This window comes from Equus przewalskii, chromosome 13 (assembly GCF_037783145.1).
Source record: "Equus przewalskii isolate Varuska chromosome 13, EquPr2, whole genome shotgun sequence".
Classification (NCBI taxonomy): domain Eukaryota; kingdom Metazoa; phylum Chordata; class Mammalia; order Perissodactyla; family Equidae; genus Equus; species Equus przewalskii.
The window spans coordinates 26269098-26295294 of record NC_091843.1 but is presented as its reverse complement, the minus strand read 5'-3'; the positions used below and the strand labels follow the sequence as shown (position 1 = coordinate 26295294).

General features: G+C 40.6%; 2 long non-coding RNA genes across 4 annotated transcripts; one reads left to right on the top strand and one right to left on the bottom strand.

Moving 5' to 3' along the window:
* Nucleotides 1–91: 91 nt before the first annotated feature.
* LOC103549106 (uncharacterized) lies at nt 92–18088 on the top strand. 3 transcript variants are annotated; one of them, XR_011525491.1, is made up of 7 exons: nt 92–296; nt 3251–4080; nt 4485–5179; nt 8698–8939; nt 10962–11149; nt 11731–11842; nt 17078–18088. It is a non-coding gene; the product is annotated as an uncharacterized lncRNA (long non-coding RNA). The 3 variants fall into 3 exon arrangements; XR_011525490.1 differs by lacking the exon at nt 17078–18088 and having other exon boundaries at nt 11731–11863; XR_544430.2 differs by lacking the exon at nt 17078–18088 and having other exon boundaries at nt 8372–8939; nt 11731–11863.
* On the bottom strand, nt 7994–12841 carry LOC139075270 (uncharacterized). Its single transcript, XR_011525493.1, has 2 exons — nt 12421–12841; nt 7994–9898 (listed from the first exon to the last, which is right to left on the bottom strand). It is a non-coding gene; the product is annotated as an uncharacterized lncRNA (long non-coding RNA).
* Nucleotides 18089–26197: the final 8109 nt, after the last annotated feature.

The window sequence follows — 26197 nt, the reverse complement described above, 5'->3', positions numbered from 1 at the left end:
CTTGGCCCGCGAGGGAGGCTATTGGGGAACAAGGACAAAGGAATGTGTGATGGTGACAGGTCACAATGGCCTGGAGAGGATTAAAAGCAGCCAGGCAGGGTGGCGTAGGCCGAGGTGGAGGGAGGCTCCTGAGAGAGCTTAGCAGGTGCAAGATTGCTGTTGGCTGTTCACGTTGCAGCAGCAAAATGCAGAGGCTGCAGGGAACTGGCGTGTCGGGTGCCGGAGGCCCTTCAGCGTCCTGACGTCTTCGCGTCCTCCGCAGGGGCGGTTTGCGTCCAGGGGCCAGATCGTCTCAGGTACGACAGGCTGAGCGGTCGGTAATCCGTGACCCCACGGCATCCTCAGTCCCTCTGGAACTGTCCCTCAGTCCGGGGGTACTGAGGCAGAAAGGGGCCTGGGGAGGACGGCAGTGGTAGAAGGTGCCTGGGAGCCTCCAGGAGGTGAGTGCAGAAGGGGGCGGTCTTAGAAGGACCCAGACCCGAACTGGGAGGAACAGAATGGATTAGGGGGATCCTGGAGGGTGGAGGGAAGGTGGGGGAAGTTCCAGCTTCCTTTGCCTCTGGCGCAGATCCGTAGACACTCAGGGATCTGATATCAAGTCCCCCATGTGCTTCCAATAAAGTAAGATGCTGAAGCCCACTCCTATTTACTTATCATTTGGGTCTGCCCATCTCGGAGCTGTGTGTGTCAACTCGACTAATCTGCACAACGACTACCATCTCCATCTTACACCTGAGTGAAGCGAGGTTCCCAAGGTTACAAGGCTATAAAGGAGGGAAGCTGGACCTCACACCAAGTAGTCTAGCCCCCAAAGCTGTGTCTTAATGAGCACAGGTTCTTGCATGGGTAGTTTGGAGGGAAAAACAGGGACCAACAATAAACAAATAGGTTCTCAGGGATAATCTCAAAAACATGGCAACGTTGGGGACTATTTTGGTGAACTGAGATCCAGACATTCAAAGATTTAGGACTGAGTGGGCAAACTTTTTCTGTAACGGGCAAGATAATATTTTAGTCTTTGTGAAACCACGTGGTCTCTGTCACAGCTACTCAACTCTGCCGTAGTGGCACACAAGCAGCCACAGACAACATGTGAAAGAATGAATGCGGCTGTTCTCCAGGCAAGCAGTGGGCTGGATGTAGCCCGTGGTTGGCTGACCTCTGGTCTACAGGGAAGAGCTGCTCGGGGGCATGAGCAAGTGAACTGCAATAGGCCCGGGCAGGGAGAAGTGGGAAAATTCAAGTCTGAGGTCTGTGAGACGGTCTGGGGCCAGCAAGGCTGTCCCATAAGATGGTACAGGTTCACGCACAAGACCATCTGGCTGGGAGGTGAGGGTGAGAGTTGGAGAGCCCAGCCTGCATTCCTCCACCCAGCCGTGCACTCAGCCTGGTGCTGGTTTGCCTCTCACTGAAGGGAAGAGCATCTGTCTACTAGCCAAACTGGGTTAACTGCCTGTACCGGGTGCTGGGCTTGTAGTTGCCAGGGTAACAGACCCTTATGAGGTTAGTGAGGAAACTAGGACAAGAGATAATGTCTTTCCAGCTGTCTTCATAAAAGATATCCTTAGGCAGTGGGTCTATGATACCATGTTACCTGGTTCAAACGTCTCAAGGTTACAAAGACCTTAGAGCTGACCAGGTGAGCCCAGGTGTTTCAGTCCCTCCCTTTAAGAAGTGTGCAGCAGGAACAAGACAGTGATGCCAATTATACACTCCAACATGGAACCCAAGCTGTCAGGGGCCTCCATGGCAGGACTCCCAAATATGGCATGGATTCAAAGGAAACAGAGAAGTGACTCAGCCCCAGAGGTTCACAGAGGCTTTGTGGGGGAAGAGACCTTAGGCCTAGAACATAAGGAGGGCTCTGGGAAGTAAGACAGACAGGGAAGTTGGGGAGGTATAGTGGGCCTTGCGTGCCAGAGGGAGGGAGGGATTTGTACATACTTTTTTTGGTAGGTGGTATGGAGCCATTAAGGGATTTTGAACTGAGGCATGACGAGGTCAGTGATGTACTCTATTCATCTGAATTAGGGCTGGACCTCTCAATAAGAGTTAGAAGTAGAGTTGAGGAAGAATGGACAGGACTTGGTAACTCATAACAAAAGGAGTGGAACGTGGCTGGGCCAGGGGGCTAACAGGGGCCATTTTCTTCCAGTATTTCTCCACCCAATCTCCCACTCCATGCTTCCTGGTAGGATACTGTCCTTGAACTTAATAAAGATGTCAATTTATAGTCCTAGAAAAATGACATCTCCATCTGAAGCTTGCCACTAGCTAATCTTTTTGTCTTCAGCTATGCTGCCCTTTAGGTGCTAGAGATCTTTTTGTTTATTAGGAAAACCTTGTTCACCTCCTGAGACCCCCAGCGGAGAGTTCTAGTAGTGCTGAGGCCATCCTAGTGAGGACAGAGTGGACATAGCTATCTTTGAGGCAGAGGACAAGAGGAGCCCAGAGGCAAGACTTAGCAGAAACCCTAGAAAATGGGACCAGGGTGCTTTGTTTCCTGCAAAGTAGTTGGTGCTCTGAGGCTCATTTGAAAAATGAACTGCATTTGGAAGGGCTCAGGGCCAAATGAGCCACCATCTTGAGGCCCTGCCGCAAGAAGGAGGTTCCTGGTGCTTCTCCAAAATGTTTCCTAAGGATGAGTTTCAGAGATTCCTTAGATGCCAGCTCCTCTCCTCTCATACCCAATGTTGTGATGTCCTCTAAAGCATAGTGACCATCCAATCCATTCTTGGACACTTACAGTCCCAACACAGGCAGTCTGATCTGTTGTGGGGCAGTTTTAACTAATACAAAGTCCTTCTTTTATTTGAGCAATAGTCCATCTCTCTGTGACTGTCACGCACCGATCTTTGTATACATCAGAGCCAGTACAACAGGCTGTGTGCACGTGCACAGTTTGTGAACAGCTATCAAAATGTCAAATGTGCATACTCGCTGGCCAGCAGACTCACTTCTAGGAATCTATTCTGCAGATATATCAACAAAAGTGTATAAAATAAAGCTGTATGAGAAAGTTCACTGGTGAATTGAAGCAGTGCTCTGACACTGGAACCCTTCAAGCAGAACTTGAATCACCATGATGTGGATGCTATCAATGGGATTCCTGCATTAAACAGGAGGTTGGACTTGATGACTTCAAAGTTTCTTCTAATTACAAGCGCTCGAGTTATTCATCTATAGGAAGAAGGGGAGCAGATCTTTCTAGTCTCATTCATTTCCCCTTTTTCTTTCTTTTCCTTTTCAGCACAGATCATGAAGATCCGTGGAGAAAGGCACCCAAATCAGGTCAGAATCAGGAGACCCCACATCATCCCTGAGATCTTTAAGGTCATCTCTTCTGATTATGCTTAGAGGGGTGAGGACGAATCCAGCAGTCCTCGCAGATGTACTGTACACACTCTTGCAGTCACGAAACCTACAGTGCCTGACAAAGGGGCAGCAGCAGGAGTGGCAGAGATAACAATAGGAGCCACAGCAGGTGCTGTGGATACTCAGGACAGATCGACTCAACACCGGCAGGAGCAGCCTTCATGGATCCAGGAGGAAGCAGAGCCGTCATGCCCAGGGCGGGTGCTTCCGGCGTGTCCCCACTATGAGGTGAGGACTTAACATGTTTGTAAGCAAGTAATTCCCTCATGTCAGCAGGAGCTGCCAGTCTCTCTCCAGAGGGCAGCATGTGTATGGTGCTCGCAGGAGCAGAGACGACTGACAAGCCTGTTTCAGAAACAGCTGAAGTTCCAGTAGCGGGACCCCTCATCTCAAGTGTGCAGACTGAAAGCTGCATTATTAAACAGGAAGGAAGCCAGAAGGTCTCCAAACCAGTGCTGAAGCCTAGAAGGAAAGACAGGAAAATGACAGAACTCCCGAGAGAGGGCATTCCCGTCACCATCGTGTCCACTGGAGAGGACAAATCAACCCTAACATCGTCCTTCTGCTGGTCTGTAGCCTGCTGTGGAACCACTAGGGGTGGAAAAGAAGGAAAAAGTCTGGAGCAGCCCAGGAAGCAGAGGACACCACTCCTTCTTCCATGGGAAAGAAACACATCAGCTTTAGCTCCACCGCAGAGGAGTCTGGGTGGGTTGTCAGATTTTTCTTCTCCTCTTACTTTCTATTGATGTCGATACAATTCTGAAAGGCCGTGGACTCAGGTGTGGGTGGTGAATCAAGAGCAATGAAAGCACTAACCTTCTCCAGGAGCTCACAGTGCATTAGAGTGGATTGTTCACTTTCCTCTTTTTTCTCTTTGCCTGCTCATGAGAATCCCAAATGCTGAATCACAGAGAGTGCAAGGCAGATTGATGAGTGTCATAGGAGAGGAATCATGTAAACTTGAAATGATCTGAATGTTTTTTTCACTGTAAGGGTAGAGACGTGGCACACAGGTCAACTCAATCGTGCCGTGAACTGTATGGGAAGAGAAACTTAGTCTTGCTGCTTATATTACAGAATAAGAATAATGCATCTTTTTTCTCTTTCAGGTTTTTAGATTTTCCCTTTTTCACTGGATTTAAGCTGTTTGATTATGGTGCGACTTTGTGTAGTTTTCTTCAGGATACTTATGCTGTGGGTTCGTTGAGCTTTTTAGATCTGTGAGTTTGTACTATTCATCAAATCTGGGAAGTTTTCAGCCAGAATTTTTTCAAAAAAATCTTAGCGCTATCTCAATACAATGCACAACAGCTAATCTACAAGCAAAGTCAAAGATGGGTGGGCAATGCTGATGAATACCAGGCGTTTAATTTGCTCACTTAAGACGTATCACTCAGACTGATGCAACAATGGTGATTCATCACGGTGAGCTGCAAATCCTGATTACTGACAGCCATGGTCGGGGAAAAGCCAGAGACAGTGACTAAAGAAGCAGATGATTTATGCTGCTTTGTTTTGATATTAAAAAGTGCATTGCTTTCAGACCTATTTTTTGAGCTGCTGTATTGGTTTTATAGTTTTCCTCCAAACTTCTGCACCCTTTACAGAAAACTGGGAGTTTTTGCATCATGAAAAGGGGTTTCTTGGGACACATGACTTTCATTACTAAAACCAGGCTAATCCCATACAAACTGGGATGATTTATTGCCCCACGGCCAGCTCTCTTGAAGCCTTCCTGGAGAGCACCAAGGTCACCACAGCATGTTTTCACCCACCGCCCCAAAGTAGAGCTGGTCCCACTAAGGTAAGCATATGGATGTGGATAGCAGGAATCGGGGGCCTCACAGGCAGTGGGAGGAGATCAGTAAAAGAATCCAGTAAAGGAAGGAGAGAGAGAGAGAGAGAAGCAGCTAGACTAGACTCAATGGTGATGAAATTTTGACCATAGTAGTGGTTTCCATTGTGATTCTGAAAATATGATGACCCTTTCTGTGGAATTTATTACTACAGTGACAAGGAAAACTGTCAATATCAATTCCATTCTCCAGCAGACTTGTAGCCTTCACAGACTTCTAGGAAAAAAAAAAAGATTAAAAAATTTTAAAATAAATGAAAAGAATCTATATTTTTCAAGAACAAGAGACAGACAGAGTTTGAATGGGAACATCAAAAAGCATCCAGAGATTTGAATCATATTTCCACCAATGTTGGACATATAAACTGTTATGGGTGACAAAGACTATGCAAATGTGATAACAGGAGGCCAAAGACTATAATAAAAAAGGTCTGTCAGAATTTACTGTTTGAGATTGTCAAAACATGGTAGAAACTCATTGTACTGAAATGTCTGTAATTTTACTTTAATTAAAAACAACCGTATTACAAAGATTGATGAAGAGTAAGAAGATGAAGTTACCAATTTTCAGACCAAAGTCAACTGTGATGATTACATTTCTAGCAAAGACCATGGAACTTCAGAAGACACAGAGAAGGAAGAGACAGAAAAAAAAGACTTGGCACACAAGTGTGAATAATTACTAGATCTCTGCTACTACAGTTAGCAAGGAAAGTAGAGCACACTCTGAATTCTTGTAAGTGGTCTCAGGAAGTTCCATGGAGAAATCTATTTTGACTATGTCTTAAAAGTTATAAAATTGTGAATCCAGGCATCAAAATGGTAACACTGTTCATGGGAAACAGATAATAATATCATGAATTAAATGTGATATGTATTCAACTGAGTATGAGGTTAAAGGGGAAATTGGCTCTTTCATATTGACCCAGGCTGTGATGCCTGGGATGGCAGTGGATGAGAACAGGTGAGAGGAAGGAAGGAAGGAAGGGAGGCAAGAAGGGAGGGGAAAAATGTTTTTTAAAAATGTTCATTGTAGATTACTTGAGATAGACTATGAAAACAAAGCATTTGAATAATCTAAAATATGAAGGCCGTCGGAAAAATGTAAAGAAAATATTGGAAGTGAAGAAACTTTCCAAGTGTTGGTTCTGAAATCACTGATAGCAAAAAAAAAAAAGGTTGGAAAATTTTGGAGACGATGTGTTGGATAAAAGGAGAAGCTTAGAGAGGGTGGGGGAAAATAAATGCTCTAATCCATTTGGAGCTTTCCAAACACATCCAGCCGTGGGGTCAGGCAACTTACTCCCTGGAAGATGTTCATGTCCTCCAAAATGGAAGAAAAAGAACTAGGGCAAAGCCAGAGAGAGATTTGCCCCAAACTTCCCAGAAATCAAACTTTAGGAAGATGCTACAGAAGCTCTGCTTTGGGTAAGAGGATCAATCCCAGAACAAACATTACAACTTTTAAAGAGTTTTGAGTCTTTCATTTATTGCAGAAATTTTTCTCCCTATAGAAATAAGAGTGATAGGGAAACAATCGCTATTTACTCCATCACTATTCTAAAATATGTAATAAGTTTTGCTTGATATGAATTATTTAGCCGTATTGGACAAATTAAATATATGAAGCCTCCCTCAGTGGGTGATGAGTGCCAATGCTAAGCCATGTCCCCCTGGGTGACTATTGAGTATGACTTCACCTATTTTCTAGTTGCCACTCTAGACAACCAAGTCAGTCCTTGCAAGTGTATGGGTCCACGGCAGGTGCATTGGATTGAGGAGGAAGTGGGATTAGGAAAATGCAGCAGCATTTTGAGGGCAGGTTTACTCAGATCAAGGAAAGAAGAGAGTCCCAACTGGCACTTGTTGAATACAAATATTGCCAACATGGTATTTTAACTCAGAATTGTCCCTGCCTGGGACAGACACCAGGGCAGAGTCAGGAAGTACAAGACTGGAAGTTGGATGTTCAGGGTCGCCATCTCAAGTCTGTCACTAGGACTAAGTTATCCTCAGAATGCCTCCTGACCTCAGTTTTCTCACATGCAAAACGAGGGATTGGGTTCAATATGTAATGCAATGCAACATTAATCAAATGCCTTTTATGCTCCAGGAATTTTACCAGAATAAGAAATTGTTAGGATTCCTACCATTTTGGGACTCCTCCTATGATTCTGTGACAAGAAGATGGACTGTTGTTTGTTGCTTTATTCACTCATTGGGTGGAAAGACTGTAAATCTAGCTCCCCGTGCATGCTACCATTCTTTGGTTTCCATGCTATAGACTTTAATTGCAGAGGAAGTGGTCCAGGATAGGAAAAGGCAATGTACTGGCCACTGCTGGTCATGTGAAACAACTGGACCAAACCACAGGAGAGAAACAGGTCTGTCTTGAGGAGAGGGGCTTCTGTCCTTCCCCATCCACACCTTGCCCTCCCAGTGTTCCCAGGTGATCCTTCCCGGTGGGTCTCCTCAAAGGAAGGAGAAGGCAGGGACCCAGCAAGGAGGTCAGAGTCTGTAGAGAAGCGTGGCCTAGCAGAACATCCATTAAATGATGTTTGGCTTGCAAGTGATCCACCATTTTCCTTAAAGGGGAATCCTCACCTTACATCTGATTAAGTGATGAGCATGGAAAGGATGACTGGAGAAAAATCAGAAGACTATTTTTTCTAAACTTTTTTTTCAGACTATTATACATTCTTATTATGGAAATTGGGAAGATTAGAAACACACATAGAACAAAACAAAAACCATCCATGGAAATTTTTTAAAACCCTCTAATTCATTCCATTTTATTTTTTCAAACCATAATTTACTTTATAAAATTTGGACATTTATATATTTTTAATTTAATATTTTCTGAAATATTCTTCCTTGAAATTAAATGCTTTTAGACATTCATAATTCATATTACCATTTAACATCTCTGTTAATATTTTAAGTAAAAAAATTTTAACTTTATTTAATCTAGTATTTCCCAAACCTCTCCTAATTAACCTCTGGGGAAACAGTGGAGAATGTTTAAGAAAGTTTAAATTAAATTATCTTTAAGTTATCCCCTTATTCTAAAATGGGTTATTTCCGTACTTTGCCTTCTTTCTAATAAACTTATTTTGATAATTTGTTCTTCTTTTGCTGCAGTGCACGTGGTGAGGTCCCACGTTTTGCTGTTGGACCTTTCACCTGCTCCATTATGGGAACCAGGTTCCTCCGGGCAGTAGAACCGAGAGTAAGAGCCCTAAATCATTCCTCGCTGAAGCCTCACTGAGGGGGGCTGAAGGATGAGGGTCCATGAGGGCTTCTCTTGTGCTGAGCAAATAACATCTTGTCCCCAACAGAAGGACTGAGAACCACACTCCGTTCAGTACCAAGATGAAACCAAGATTCCCAGCTGAAATAACGCTACCAAACAATGGTCCTTCCTTCGCGTTCCTACTCACCAAGCTTTCCGTCTCTTTTCTGTACAGATCATTTAACTCTTCTAGACAACCGTCTTACTCTTCCAGGTCACCATCTTTCTCCACCAGGTCCCAACAATGGACAAACTCAAATGACAGCCTTCACATCACTCCAACCCACTTACTTTTAGATTTTCCTTGCACCGTGATGAAGAAAACAATCACGGGAATGCAGACCACGGTTAAAATAATACTCAAAATTACCCACATAATATTTCTGTTGAAGAAGGAAAATATTGACATCAGTTCGGGTAAGTGGCAATGTCTGTCAGTACACGTTCCATTTCGAAAAAGAGCCAGTATCTAGTTCATGCTGACCTTAAAGCATCTCACCATTTCTCTGTGTCTTTTTTCTGATAACATTTAAATTCTCCTCTCTTGTAGCCCCTGTCTACCATAGAGGGCGTAGGTTCATCCTAATCTCATCACTCCACACACGCCTACACAGTTTTTAAAGCAACCAGTAAAATAATACAAATCACTTCCCTGGTGTCCTACAGACAAAGCCATCATTTCAATGATTTTAATGTAATTCAACTGTTCATTCTGTCATTGCATAAATATTATGAATAAAAGAACCTCTTAAGGATAAAGGAAAAACTGCAACTTCACTGTGCTTCCAGTCAATTTGCTGTTGACAATTATTATATTCATTATCTAAAAATCAGATTCTGCTAAGAAACCTAAGCTCAAGAAAGAATATTGTGAATTTTTAATTTCGCGTCACACTTCACCTAGCAAAGAAATGCTGGCAGCTCTAGTCCAAGTAGGAGCCTTGAACACCACAACTCATTTTGGTGTTAGAATGTTGCCTAAAAAGTACAGTGCAGAGACTCAAAATGATTTTCCTTTCTATTAGAAATTCAACAATATACAAGAAACACAGCTTTTAAAACACTTCTCAAGGCGACGCGATGTAGTAATATAGAAACTACCCTGCCAACAGAAATAGTTATTTCCTCCTTCTGGTTGAGCCGGAGGTTGAGGAACAGAGTGCAGCTTTTTTAGTCTAGTTACTAGGACTGAAGATGAAGTGGAGAACAGGCTGTTTCCATCTGTTCTGCTGTTTTCAGAGTGTGGCTTTAAATTCTGTGTTAGGCATCTCACCAGCTTGCCTCAGGCTCTGGGTACCACCTTGCAGCCTTACACACCAGATGGTCCACTCTGGCATCACTGTTCTTGAAGAGAACGCGCGGGGAACTTCATAATCCTGTGAAATGTAAAGGGGACAAGGAGCTTAGTTAAGAAATCAACATCTAAAAATTGTTTTGATCCTAAGTTTTAGTATGTTTAACCAAATAGAATGACTGTCTATCTTTTGTGCAACTTAAGTAGGAAAAAAAAAAAGATTCTGTGAATGATTTCATCAGAATGATTACCCTAAGAGATCAAAGGTAGCAGGAAAGGGCAAGAACAAGATATCTTGAAGGAATGAGATATTAACAAATAGTCAAGAAAGGAAGGTAATAAGGAGAAGACAAGTGTTAGGACTTATAGTACGCTCGGAGGCTTGTTGAAGGGCACAGTTCTGATTAAGTCATTACTCTCCCACAAATGTTGAATTGTCAAAGAGGATTCATAGCAATCATACACTTTACCTACCAAACTTTACCGTTATTACTGAAAGATAGAAAAAGTAAGGACAGAGTCAGCACCATCCACCTCTGAAATGGTTCAAAACCATCAGACGTACTTTTCAAAAAAGTTATTTTTCCACCATGGGATGTATTTTGGTTTTAGATTAAGAGATGAGTGTTAACAATGTGTATAACACACGTGATTTAAAAGTTAGTCTGAGGGAGTCATTTTAGATTCTTAGTTTTTACACTCCATCAGTCACATAAGTTGAGAAACTACATGACTAACTTTCACTTTCCAGTTGAGCCCTATAAACCATAAACCCCAGTTTTACGTACAGTAAGCAATGTAGAAGGACCAAGTATACAGAGAAGCTGTTCACTCTTTCTTTCCAAGTTATGCGCGGGTGGGTCAATACTGCACCTGCCTTTTGTGGGACGTGCATGAGTCGCAGCCCCAGCAGTGGCAGGGCATTGAATCTGCACATGGAAGATCATCACCCATTCCCTGGACACTCTGTTGTGCATCGTGGATCCTGGCTTCTCTCAGGACTCCTGATGGAAGACAGTGACAGATTTCTGAGCATCTATGAGACAGACCTTGGGCTCCAATGTGAGTGTCTCTAGCCCTCTAGTCTAACTCTCTCCTGATCTTAGAATTATTCAGTTTAGCCCTTCTTTTTATACATTTTCCAGGTCTGCATCTCTGATTCACCTTCAGGGCATACAATGCTAAGTAGGGAGCAAGGCTACAGGCAGCAGGAGAGAGTGTGAATGAAGGAACGAGTACATTGGAAACAGTAGACTGGTTCTTGGGATGCTCTACTTGGAATCGTGGTGGAGCTGCCCACTAATCAGTGCCCAGTGGTTTGGCAGACTAAAAGGTGTGGACCTTTCTATATCTCAACAGTCTTGAAAGCACACAACACACAGAAGCACCCTTCATGGTTAATGTTTTTGGCGAAATCAGGGAAAAGTGCTGTATTCTGTATCTGGAGTAACATTTTGCAAACTAATGAAAGCACCTGAGGAAAAACAAATTGACTATCATATTGAGCTCATACTAAAATCCAGATGCAAGTAGCAAATTTGAGCTTTAGTTTGTAAACATGGACATATTTGGGGGAGGCTGTCGGACTTTCATATGTGTTTTGGACCAGAGGTTCAGGGCATTGTTTATTGTAAATGTCAAGGTGATTGCTGCTGATATACCAAGGCTAGATAATAGTCATCAGCAGCATTTACTGTGCACTTACTATATATCATGCAGTGCACTAACTTCTCTGCACTCATTTTTATTATTTTAATTACGTAATACCTCAATGAATTACGTACTAGTATTTTCCTCATATTTGTTTAAATAATGAAAATTTAAAAGGTCAAGTAACTTGCATAAATGTATATTTCTAAAAAATAGTAGAGCATGGACTTCTTCCCAACTCTTTTTTGTTTATTTTCTTCTTAGTTACAAAATAAGGAATGAATGTTGTCTTCTCAGAGGTGACTTCGTGTGAGTCTGTCTGTGTTAATTCTTTTCCCTGCTCCATCCGGAAGGCACGAAATTTCACCTTGAAATGGTAAATAACATAATCTTAGAGAATTTAATCCCTGGAACTATATATTTTGGGCCTGTGTCCAGTTGTTCAGCCCTACTAAAATCCTCTGTGCTGACTAGGAAGAGACGTTGCACTACTTCCTACTCCATTGTGACAGGCTCCTGCAGTGTTTTCGGGATACCGATTTATTGATTGGAATCATTAGTTAAGCAGGAATGAAAATAAGAAATATAAAGTAAATCACTTTGATATAGATATTTGATTTGAGAGTGAATTCATGAAAACATTTTTGGAAAGATAATTGTAGACTCTGAGAAAAGTAAACTAAAGACAGACAGATGAGTTACATAACATTTCAATGGCCCAATATAGTGCGTTTGTTTATGGGGCTATCATCTTGACTTGAGGCAGGGGTAGGGGAACTGTGGTACAAGAAAATTGCATAGAATGGAGATACATGGTGCAAAACCTACCAGGAGCAGATGAAATTCCATTTTCTCTAACCAGTTCTCTTTGTATGTGAGTAGAGCTGTCATGTGCAGAAATGACAGGTCTCATCCTAGAACTCAGCCACACAGACTCCTACCCCAGGGACTCACCTGCCACATACACTTGGAAGTAACATTGCTGTGACTGGACAAATCCTCAAAGTTGCATCTGTGCTGCCCTTCACCGGAAGGGTGTATCTTGCAGCCCGAGATGAACACTCCCCATGGTGACGTTCTTCAAGAACTCAGTCCTCCTTCTGAATTGTGTTCCATGATGATCAGACATAAAAGCTGTCTTAGCTAAGGGGCGATCTTGAGTCCACTCACTCCATGGATTGGCATCCAGCGGGGGTCTGAGGTGACAGGAGAGTGTAGCTTTCGGCCCCATCAGGGCAATGACTGGCTCAGTTGGCCCCATCACTGAGAACTTCCTGGGGAAAAAGAGCTTTGCCAAGAAAAAAGAAAAAAGAGCTGATTACTGGAAATCTCTTAGTATGGCTAAGACTTAGATAAAAATTCACTCAAGCGAAACAAGATTGTATTTCCTACCAATCACACTGAGAGTGGGATGAGAGCAATGCCACTTTTTCATGGTTATTTGAATAGCCTGTGGTATTTTTCATAGAAAAGGTACTCGGAAAGTAAAATTGAGGACGCTTTATGTAATAGATATGAACCCCTGTTGTTACTCTTCAGCTATAACTCATACAGTCATGACTTTAATTGGCCATTTTGAAAATGTTTAAAATAGTCTAAGTATGGATTCCACCACAACTTTATTAAAATCAGCATCCCTCTTCTACTATGGGTATCACAAAATTTCACAGGGGTTTTGGTTGTACAGCATTAAAGCAAGGGTAATTTCCTTTAAGCCACGTGATGCTACGGTTAGAGACGTTACAGTTAGTGTGAGAGAGTGAGTCTTGTGTTCTAAGAAGCTCTATTTGTCAGAGAAGAGGTATTTATCTTGTGATCTATTATCATTCAATAAAGGTCCCTCCCTTGCAACTATTGCAGGGAGTATTAAGCCATCTCATGCTTAATCAAGACACGTTCCCACTCAAAGCTTAGGGGCTTTCACCGGATCTGCAAAGAGAAAGTTCAGAATTGCTCTGAAAATTTTTGTTAAGATAAACTTTGTGAAGGACTCTGAGCCTGTGCTCTAAGAAGGGTCATAATTTGAGCTCACATATTTGATGAAAATAGAAGTAGATAAAACTCACCAATGAGTTACTGATGTTTTTCTGTTAAGTAAGCAGAACACACAGGTATTACAGGAACTCCAAATAAAATTATTCTCAACAATTTCCTTCAATACCCAAGACAGAGTTAGCTAATAAGATTTTGGAAAGATCTGAATAAACAAATACAAAAATCTTATATAAGTATTTATATAAATCCCTATCTGTAGTAGGGGACGTGGTGAGTGAATTCTGTCAAATAGTTGCCAATTTTGAATGTAGTTAATTCATGACTGCCTTCTGAACACAATCCAAATGCCTGGTCATTAATAAATATATTCAGTTTGTGGAGAAGCTTAAATCAAAGTTGGTAAATAGGAATGACCAAGCAATGGACCACATATTCCTAACTGAGAAAGTTGACAAATACTTTTCCATGAGGTGATTATTGCTGGGAGATATATAAGAATTCAGAGACATTGATTAGATGTCTTGAATAACTCTCCAGCTAATAAGCTTTGCTCAAAACTTATAACCGAGGCAATTTTCCAAAATGACCCCATGGGGTGGGGGAGTGAATGTCTTTAGAAGTAGAGGACGTTGACGTGGGAAGGATGGGATCAAAGGATCCCGGCACGTGAATTCCTCTTCGGTGTCCTAATAAAACCTGTGGGGGAAACATTAGAAGAATAACACTTTTTTCCTCTTTTCAGAGTGGACATCAGCTGCAGAAAAAGAAGCAAGGCAAAACAAAATCTGTTAGTCCATTCTTTTGTCTTTTTCCCATGTATGAATCCCTTGGATTAAATCTAACTACAAATTTCCACAGTAAAACCTTAGAAATAGTGCCACAAACTAATTTTAATTGTTACTTCCCAGCTCAAAAACTTTCAGTGGCTTGGCATTCATGATAAACGCCAAGCCTCCAACTCTTTTCCAAGACCATTCCAGTTTTCATAAATTCCACCCAGAACCTGTCGTCTCATCATGACATCTGAGCTCCTCCTTGAGTTGTCTTCTAGTTGTTGCTTCCTCAAATCCTCGCCTATCCTTAATAATTCATTTTCTAAACAGCAATTAAATACAAATTCTTTCTTGAATACTTTGGTGAGTTCAACATGCCACACATGTAAACACACACACACATGCGAAAAAGAGAGGATATTTTTATTTTTGTTTATTTCAGGCCAATACTTTCAAAGAGTCATCCACAGAATATGTGAACCCTACCCCTGGTGTCGGCGTGGCCCATAAATCTTTGTTCATTCAGCATATATACAGAAGTTAGTAAACCGTAGTTCTAAGTGCAAATCTGAATTAAAGATAATATTCAAATAGAGTTACTTACTCTTGTTTATAAACTAGAAATTTCCAAATGCCAAGTCATGTAACTTGGCTTAGTTTAATTTCCACGTAAGATACGCCTAACATATTTAATTGTTATGTGATGATATTTTACTTTTGCAATCTAAAATCTTGAGGATATTTATATTTAGAAGTATTTGTACCAAGTAAAATAACTCCATATAAAGTAAACAAAACTTGAGAAAAAATAGCCACGTGGATTATTGGGAACTCTACATAAACCGTAATAATTTCAAAGAGAAATGAATTATCCTATAACAATACAGGTTCAAATTGCTGGATGAAAGTCACCGGGGAAGTCAGCACTAAAGGATTAGGAAGTTAGTTACGCTCACCTCCATTTTCCTTATTATTCATTAAATTCTGACGTTAGATCCTGGAACTTAACCTGAGCCACTTTCCTGGGTTGTGTAGCTGAATCTGAGTAAAGGAAACAAGTCACCTGCCAGGCCTGTTAGGAACTTTGCTGATTCACAATGGGAGAGAAACACGTTGTGCGAATATTGCACTTTCCTGAGCCAGGGCAGCACGAGAGGAGGGCAAGGAGCACAGCGGAGCCGGGGCCCAGCACAGGGGGCTTTGCCTCCAGCTCCCGGAGGCCCCAGGTCATGTCAACACCATCAGAACCAGCCAACATGTGGAGAGAAGTTTACAGGACACAAGGACCTTGAGAAAGAGAGAAAATTATAAGAAATATAATGCAATAGGTGTGATTATGTTGACAGACCCTGCGTTTATACACATTGACAAATTAGAATTATGTGCTCACAGAGGTGAATATATATAAGACAAGCAAACTTCCATTGGAGTGAATTAAATTCTAACTGTGCCTAAATTTTAACTATTGTGTGAGCACTTCTTATATCAAACACCTTTCCTAAGCTACTTAAAATACTCATTCTACTACTCAAAGGGACAAGGTGGCTGGATAACAATCTTTTAGGAGGGCCATTTGCAAAGAAGTAGGAAGAATAAGATGGAAGGCTTTTTCCTCTAGTCTTGAAATTGCCCACTTCCCATTAAGTGAGTACGGTAGCTTTCAAGCAAGATTGTAAGTAAAGGAGCACTTTTTACTATTCAAAAAAGAGAGGGTTTCTGTCAGGCTTCTTCACTCTAAAGTTAATATATTGCCCTTTGTAGTTCACAAATATTTTGGAGGAGATAGTACAAGTCTCTACCAATATATTTCTCCCCAAATTTTCACCTATTACCTTTAGCCTCCATCAGTGGATCTTGTCTGGTTATTCCTGTGGTATGGGTCTAATGGTGATTTTCTATTTTTGTCATTCCTTTTACATTCGTTAATTGGAATTCTACAAGGAAGAGCTATCCCTTCTCCCTCATTTATTTATTCAAGTTTTTATATCAGTATGCACTCACAGATAAGAATCTGAAATTAGACTGAATCCAGATTGTCAAAGGTCTCACATACTACGTTAAGAGTTTGCCCTTCATCCATAGGGCAATGGGGAGCCATTGTGGCTTCTTTTTTTTAAGCAGAGGAATTATATGGACATTATTAGGCTTTTGAATCAGAATCCACCAGTGAATTAGTTGAGGATCAAAGAAAGAACACCTTCCTTACCTCGTCGTCCTTGTAGCGCCGTCATTGCTTATGGCTCTGCCTCTTTTTTCCAGGGCTTCAAGTAAAAGCACCACACAATTGGCTCTCTCTTTTTTTAAATAAATTTTAAAGCCTACCATATTGCATACACAGTAGTTCCAGGCTCTGCAAGTAAGAGATCCAGCAGTTTTGGCTCATTGCTAAAGAATCTCAAAGCCCACACTACCACACAGTGGCCCCAGGTTCTGAAAATAAGAGACTCAGCAGGACTGGCTCTTTGCTGAAAGCTCAAAGCTGACCCTATTGCAATGACAGTAATTTGGGTTCAAAGCAAGTCAGAGACCCAGCAGGATCGGTTCTTTATTAAAGAACCTCAAAGCCTGCTGTCCTTCAGGTGATACAGAGGTGGGCATCATCAGGTCTAAAGCTGTGGAGGAAAGCAGCAGAGAACTGATCATGCAGACAACAGAGGGTGGGGAAGGGCTGGCGATCACTGCTGCCATCATATCTGAGATCAAGGAGACAATGACTTTTTCTAAAGCCCATCAGGAGAAGAGCCAGAGCATGAGACAAAGCTGATTTCAGCTTAGCTTCCCCTCATTTTAAATAAATAAAACCATACTTTTTCAGAATGAATTGCTGTTTTCTTCTTTCACAGCACAGGAGTGACCTCACAGTGGATTCTGTGACATCAAACAAGCTAAAGCCTGAGACCCTAGTCTCCAGTCAAGTGGAGCCCCACCTCACCCCCATGCTCAATGGAGCCAAGAGAAGTGCTTCATCTTGCATCAACCACTGCCTGCCTTTGGTTCCCCAAGGTTATGGAGGAAAGTCATCTCCTGTGGGCTGGGGAGCACCACAACCTTCTTCTCTTCTTGCTGTTCTTCTCTCTGAAGGCCCTGAACGTAGATACAGTACTAAGTCTGGTCTGTAGATTAAGCAAGAACAGGACTCATGTTTCCTCGGGATATTCATTGGCGGGGAGGAGGGGAATGGCAGTGTTTGTCAGGCTATGGTCTAGACTTAGCAATGTCACTTCTAAGTATGTACCCCAGAGAAACTCTCACACATCTGTTCCGGGAGACAACTATAAGAATGTAGCACAATGTAAGAGCAAAACGTTGGAAATAGCCCCAAATGTCCATCAACCGGGGAACTGATAAATTATGGAATATGTATACTGTGAGATACAACGGGGGCAGCTATGCACATCGGCATGGATGAATCTCACCTACGTTAAAGTCAAAACAGTCACAGAACACATGCGCTTGAGCTCAATGTACAAAACTGTTAATCGCAATACCAAACTATGAATTATTTAGGGTAGATATTTGGCAAAATTAGAAAAAAAGCAGATAACCGTCAGGCGTAAAGGAGGGAGATGTCATCAGGGAAATTTACTCAAGAGCTTCAATAGTGTTGGCAATTGTTCTATTTCATAAACAAGGTGGTGGGTACACAGATGTTTATTTTTGAATATATTCACATTTCTGAGAGCTGGATGGTCTTAAGATGTGGTTATCATTGTCATGGATATATCTTAACCAATTTCTCTTAGTACATTTTACTTTTTATGTGTTCACAAGGGTGAAAAATGTCAAAATCAAATCTGAAAGATTTTTTTAATGAGTATAAAACATTCAAATAAACAAGAAATCATTGTATCAGTTTAAGTAGTATCATTTTTTTCTGTCTTAGTGGTACGTAAAATATAATACGTATTATACTTGATGACATCTTATATTTAATGGAATACTGAATTTTTCTTTAACCCATACATATACAATGTATACACAGTTTTGCAAGTATAGTATATTTTATAACGAAAATCTCTTGTCTGTCATCACATCTCCATCTTACACGGGAGCAAGAAAAGCCTCAGATACCTCTCATTTAAGGGTATGTAATTGGGGAATATGGCAGATACTGCTATTTGACTACCCAATATCCGTTCTTGTCTTCCTTACTAACAGAACTAATTTCGTTGGGACCAGGAGGCCCTCATAGCTTTGGCTTCTTAGAGTACTGGGGCAATTAGAGAAGAAAGCTGGCATAGTTTGTTGACATTATTGCTGAATGGCCCTTAATCTTTTTTTATTTTTTTGCTGGACCTTTTTTATTTGGATTACCATGTTTAATTTTTTTTTTGAATTTACATACATCAAAAATGACCTTTTTGGTCGTATGATTTTATGAGTTTTGACACCTGTATAGATTAATGTAGATACTGTCACAATCAGAATACAGAACCACTCCATCACTGCATAAAATTTCTTTTGTGAGGTCTCTTTTTAGTCCAACTTCCCCCCAGTCCTAAACCCTGGTAACCACTGTTGTGTTCTCTGCTGATCTAGTTCTGTCTTTTACAGACATCATGTAAATGAAATCACAGAGTATGTAACCTTTGGAAACTGGTTCTCTGACTCAGCATAATATCCTTTCATGCATCCTTCGCTGTGTGTCAATAGTTCCTTCCTTCTTATTAGAGTAGTCCCACACATTGTTTATTTAGTCAGTAGTTGAAGGACATTGGGATTGTTTCCAATTTTTGACTATTATGGATAAAGCTGCTATAAATATGTGTGTGCAGGTTTTTATTACAAACAAAAGTTTCCATGGGAATGCTGGGTCATATGGTATGTTTATGAGACCACCAGACTATCTTCTAGAGGGGCACAACATTTTTGCATTCCTGTCAGTGATCTATAAGAGTACCACTTGCTCAGAATCCCCATCAGCAGTTGGAATTGTCATTTTTTCCCAGTTCTAATAAGTATGTGATGATATCAGTTGTGGTTTTAATTTGGTTTTCTTTAATGACTAATAATAATGATCATCTTTTCATGTGCTTATTTGGCATCTGTATACCTTCTTGGTGAAGTGTCTAAGTCTTTTGCCCATTTTTAAACTGGGTTTGTTTTCTTACTGTTGAATTTTAAGAGTTCTTTATATATTATAGATAAAAGTCCATTTTCTATATGTGATTTGCAAACATTATTTCCCAATCTGTAACTTGTATTTTAATTTTACCAGCAACGTCTTTCTCAGAGCAAAATTTTTAATATTGATGAATATATTGATTCTTTTCCCTTGTAAGACATCAAGATTTCCCTGGTTCTTCATATGTTGGGTAATGTTGAACCATTCTCTGGACATTTTGATAGTATGAGCCTCTAAGTCGTGTATAAGTCCTATGAGAACGTTGATTTCTTTGTTTAGCATGCATTTGACCTGATTAGATGCAGTCAAGGTTTACATTTGGTTACAATGTCAGTTTAGTTTTCAGCATTTTGCTGTGCAATTTGAACCTATCCCACATGTGCACCTCTCATGGACAGTTGGGAATAGGGTGCTGGCCTACCCCATGGGTCTGCTCTCAAAGCCTTTGGGAGGCTCTTTACAGATTCACACATCTGCAGCTCAAGCATGAACCCAGGAATTCCCATCTAACTTTGTGGGATTGTTTTCTTGGGCTCTCTTCTCTCAGCTAACTCCTCAACGCTTTCCTACTCCCACCCGCCCTCTTCCTTGGTCTTCTAAAAATCAGGACTTTCGTTTGTCCATGCTGCTGTGCACTGCCTCCTACACTAAGGAATGAGAGGATGCCTGACCCCACACTCTGAGGATTACGATTATTCTGGTCAAAGAGAAAGGTTCCCTTTTCTCCACATTTTAGCTGCCTGCCTCACCACTGCTATCACTGCGCTACTGCAAGGTTACCCCGGGCTGGGCAGGAGAGAAAGCACAACAGTGGCATTTCCCCACTCTCTTTGGCTATGGAGTGGGTCCTTTCCCCACTTCTCACTCCAGAAGTAGCTGACATCTCTCAAGACTCTTTCTGTCAACACTCAGTGCAAAGGTCTAGGTTTTGAGCTGCATTTGAGTCTAGGCTGGGAGAAAGTGTAAGGAAAAAAACTGAATGTATGCCTCTTTGGTGATGTTTTGAGATAGATCTATTTTCCTTCCCAATTCTCACACTACCATTATTTTTCAGAGCGCTCAGATTACTGTCCCAGGAATCCTGTCCATGGTGTTCAATTGTATTAAATACCTGCAGAGACGGGCTGGAACATCCTTACTCCATCTGATCCAGAACTCTAACCATAACTCTTAAAATTTTTAAACATATGTTATAAAAATTTAAAACATACGAAAAAGTAAAGAGACCAGTACAAGGAAGACCATGAACTTATCAGCCAGCTTCAACAATGTTCAGCTCTAGCTAATCTGGTTTCATCTACACTGCCACTCAGCCCCAAACTGAGCAATTTTAAAGCAAATCCAATACATAGTATCATTTCATCTATAAATATTTCATTATGGTATGACTTTAAAAACCACAGTCACAATACCATTACTGGCAAAAGTTAACAAACATTCCTTAACATCATCATTTCAGTAGCTATTTACATTTCTTCAATATCTCGATTTTTTTTCAGTGGGTTTGTGCCAACCAGCATACAAATAAGGTCTACACCTTGTATTTGGTTGGTATAACTCTTAATTTTATGGCACAGATTAGGGGCTATCTTTGTAAATGATCTGTGTACACTTGAAAAATGTGTATTCAGCTGTTTTGTGAAGTGTCCTATAAGTGTGTTAGATCAAGTCGATTGCAAGTTTTGTTAAAGTTTAATATATCTTCACTGATTTTCTGCCTAGTCTTTCTATCACACATTGTGTTAATTACTTAGAAATTGGTACTGAAATTTCTGACTACTACTATAGCTTTGTCTGCTTCTCCTTGCAAGTATCAGGTTTTGCTTCATTTATTTGTGTTTATTTATTTATTTATTTTTGAGGAAGATTAGCCCTGAGCTAAGATCTGCCGCCAATCCTCTTTTTGCTGAGGAAGACTGGCCCTGAGCCAACATCTGTGCCCATCTTTCCCTACTTTATATGTGGGACACCTGCCACAGCATGGCTTGCCAAGCGGTGAGTAGGTCCACACTCAGGATCCAAACCAGTGAACCCTGGGTTACCGAAGCAGAACATGCGAACTTAACCGCTGTCCCACAGGGCCAGCCCCTGCTTCACGTATTTTGGATCTCTGTTATTTTGGTGTGTACACATTTAGGATTATTTCACCTTCTTTACAAATTGATCTCTTTACCATTATGAAATTATCCTCTTTGTCCCTGGTAGTATGCTATACTCTGAAATCTAATTTGCCTGATGTTAACACAGTCACTCCAGCTTTCTTTGGGTTAATGTTAGCATGGTATTTTTTTTTTTCCATCCTTTTCCTTTAATCAATTTGTTTCTTTATATTTATAAAGAGTTTCTTATAGATAGCATATAGTTGGGTAAGTCATGCTTTTTTTATCCCATTTGATAATATCAGTTTTTTATTTGGTCCAACTATTTATATTTAATGTTACTATTGATATGTTTGCATTTAACTGTACTTCCTCGCTGTTTGTCTATTTGGCCTATCCATTCTTTGTTTCCTTTTTACCTCTTTTCTGCCTATTTTGGATTTATTATTATTATGATTTTTGTGTGTGTGAGGAAGATTGGCCCTGAGCTAACATCTGTTGCCAATCTTCCTCTTTTTTTTTTTCGCTTGAGGAAGATTGACACTAAACTAACACCTGTGCCAGTCTTCCTCTATTTTTTTATGGGATGCTCCCACAGTGTGGCTTGATGAGCAGTGCTAGGTCCACGCCTGGGATCCGAACCTGCAAACCCTGCGCCACTGAAGCAGAGCACGTGAACTTAACCACTAGATCACCAAGCTAGCCTCTGGATTAATTATTTTTTGTGATTGTATTTTATGTCCTGGTATATTCTTAGCTTAATATTTATAGCACATACTTTAAACTTATCACAGACTAACATCAAGTAATATTATATCACTTCCTGTGCAGTTTAAGAACCATGCAGTAACACTTTCATTTACCCTTCCTGGCATTTGTACTATTTTTGTTACACATATTACTTCTACATATGTTATAAAACCCACATTACATTCTTATTATGTGTGCTGTAAACAGTCAATTCCCTTCTGAAGGGATATAAGTATTAAGGAAAAAAATGTTATACATTTCTACATATTTACTATTTTACGTGCTTTTCATTCCTTGTGTAGATCCAGGTTTCCATATTCCCCTTGTGACTGTAGGAATGCGTTTAATATTTCTTATAGTTCAAGTTTGTTGGTAATGAATTATTTTGGCTTTTGTGGGTTTGAATGAGTCTTTATTTTACCTTTATTTTTGAAATATGTTTCCACTGGGTAAAGAATTCTAGATTGACATTTGTTTGGTTTTCTTTTTCTTTTTTTTAATGTCAGGTTTTTTGTCGTTTGTTGCCTTCCTTTTCCCTCTGTACATAATGCATCCTTTTTTCTCCTTCTGGAATTTTAGGTTTTCCCTTTATCATTGATTTTACGCTATTTGGATACGATATGCCTGGTATAGTTCTCCTCATGATTCTTACACTTGGGGTTCATTGAGTTGGATCTGTTGGTTCATACTTTGTCAAATTTGGAAACTTTTCAGGCAGAATGTTTTCAAATATTTTTTCTCGCTCTATCTTGATGCAAAACACAACAATTAATCCACGTGCAAAGTCAAAGATGATGGGTAATGCTCACAATTACAATGTACTTAACTATACACATGTCCCGTTATTCAAAGTGATGCGACAACAGAGTATTCATTCTTGTGAACTGAAAATCCTGAATACCAACGTCAGCGGTCGAGGGGAAAAACAGCGACAGAGACCATTAGACATATAATCTATGCTGTATCTATTTGACATTAAAAATGTATTGCTTTCAACCACTGTTTTTCTGGTCACTATATTGGTTTTATATTTTTCCCCCAAACTTCCACATCCATCACTGAAAACTGAGACTTTTGGTATCACAGGTGGGTCTTCCTGGGACACAGGAATTTCACTACAAAAACTGAGACAGTCCTGGACAAAGTAGCAAGATTGGTCACTCCATGGCCAAGCTGTTAGAACACCTTCTCATTTACCTCCCCAAGCCAGACATGGTCTGGCTGAGGTGAACCCGTGGATGGTGGCAAGCAGGTGCTCTGCAGATGGGGGAGGAGCTCAGTAAAACAGCCCATGCAGCAGACTGTGCGTGTGTGTGTGTGTGTGTGTGTGTGTGTGTGTGTCTGTGTAACAGAGAGAAACAGATGCAGAAGCAGCTGCATCACTGACTGGATTCAATGTTGATCAAAATACTCATTATGTACATTTAAAGTTAGGTTTCTATTGCAATTCTGAAAATCAACTATATGATGCCCCTCCCATTGGAATTTATTGCTACAATGACATGGAAAGCTAGCAATGTCGATTCCATCATCCAGTAAAGTTTGCAGCTTTAACAGACTTTTAACAACAATAAGAGCATCAACAGCTGAGTTGCTGCATCAATAAAACTGAGCAAAGATAAGAGATTTTAAAAGAAATTAAAAGGATCCACACTTTTCGTCAGGAAGTGAAAGGATTTGAGTGGGAAGACCAGAAAGCATCCAGTAGTTTTGGTCATCTTCTCACCAGTGTTGAACATAGAAATCCTTGAACATGTAAACCTTGGGGTCAGAGTTCTTCAAATGGGAAAAAAGGGGGACAGAGTCCATAGCAAAGTAGTCTGTCAAAATTCACTGTTGCAGATGGCCGAGACTTAGTAGAATCTCATAGAAAACATATACAAGACTGATGGAGAACAAGAAGGTAAAGTTACAGATTTCAGACCAAGGTCAGCCGTGATAAAGATTTTCAGTGAAAATCATGAAAATTCAGAAAACATTGAGAGATAGAAAAAAACAATTTGATTATGAGTGTAATGATTAGATCTCTGCTACTACAAGAGCAAGAAAAAGAAGTGGAGCATACTCTGTAAGTTCCTGAAAGTGGGCTCAGTAACCTCTATGGAGATGTTTCTTTTGACTGTGTCTTTAAAAGTTCTGGTCTTGTGAAAGTAGGCATTGAATAGGTACCGTGGGTCATGGAAAGCACATGATTTGACCCTGAATTAAGCGTTCTATGCATTCCGCTGAGTATGCAGACAAAGGGAAAATTGGAGCGGCAGTGTTGCCCCTACATAGTCACCTAGACAGTGAGGCTAGGGATGTCTGTGCACAGAGGCAGCTGAGAGCTCACCTGTCTGAGGAGAAAAAAGTGGAGCTTTGACTTGTCCCTGATCAAACAAGGAAGAAAAAGAGTAGGAAAAAAACAAAAGTCCAAAAATTAGTTTAAACAATAAATTACATCATATGGACTATTAAAAGAAGTCTTTGAAAAATCTAAAATATAAAGGCAATAATCATGGGGCCGGTCAGGTGGCGCAGTGGTTAAGTGCACACGTTCTGCTTCAGCGGCCTGGGGTTCATCCCTTGGGATCCCGGGTGCGGACATGGCACTGCTTGGCAAGCCATGCTGTGGTAGGTGTCCCACATATAAAGTAGAGGAAGAAGGGCACGGATGTTAGCTCAGGGCCAGGCTTCCTCAGCAAAAAGAGGAGGATTGGCAGCAGTTAGCTCAGGGTTAATCTTCCTTAAAAAAAAAAAAAGCAATAATGAGAATAATTCAATTAGGAGTAATCATCTGTATCTATATATACCTAATTATAGTGATTTTGTAAACATTTTAGAAAAGTGCATTTCAAATTTCTAACTCACATAAATATTTTTAAAATAGTATGAAGCAACATATATCCAGAAAATTAACTCAAATGTAGAAGAAAGAGTGTGCTTATAATATTTAAATTTTTCTTGCCAGTCTTTAACCTCAAGCCACATGGTTACTGTAGTTTTTGAGAGCTGTGATGTTTGTTTGTTTTTCAAAGCATTCAGTCCAGTGTCTTAATAATGGCAATGACAACTTAAGAACTTCTCTGAACTTTTCTCTATAGACTCTGTCTCTTGAATCATATGCCAGATAAATCCTCTCATAATCCCACTCCATGGAATATGGCTGCCAATGTCACAAGAGCCACCATACTCAGCCCAGCAGCAGCAGGTCAGATCCACGGAGCTTTCTGGTCAATAATGGTGGGAAGGGGGTAGGTACCATGAACACAAAGAAGTCATCATACATCGTACAGATACACTCACCTCTCCTAATTACTGGTTGATTTAGTCCTTACACAGTTGCTGCTAGCTTATCATAGAATCCACCTCATTGCTCCCAACCTCACCTGATGCTTACCGACTCTTACATTACTCTCTCTGAGCTTCCAAGCCAACCTTTCCTCCAACAACCACCTTGTCAGCTCCAAGCAATCCTGTGTCATATTCTCTGCCCCTACAGAATATGTGTTAAGTAGCACTTAATAAGCTGAAGAGCTGCAGCTAATAAATCTCCATTTTTCCATGCACAGAATCAAGAAATTTTTTATTCAATTCATCCAGCAAATATTTATTTATTGCACATCTACTCTGTGGCAGACATTGTTCTAAGCTTTTGGGACATTTCCATAAACAGCAATGAGGCCAGAGTGGCTGGAGCAGTGGGATCAAAACCAGGGTAGTGGTATTGCTGTTACTTTTCCTTCGAATAATATAAATCACTGTCACTGTTCCTTCAGGTACAGCTAAGATACAGCTGTAGTCCACCTAAGCGTAATGTTAAATATTAGGATTCTTCTTAAAGGTATGCAATTGTATAAAATGCATCATCATGCAAACCAACTGAAAGGATATTAAAACAAACTACATATGGCAAACGAATGAAAATTTAATCATAAAATAAAAATAATTGAATAAATAGGAGTGTGTGTAACATATTTTATTACCTTAGGTCCCATTGCAAAATGAAA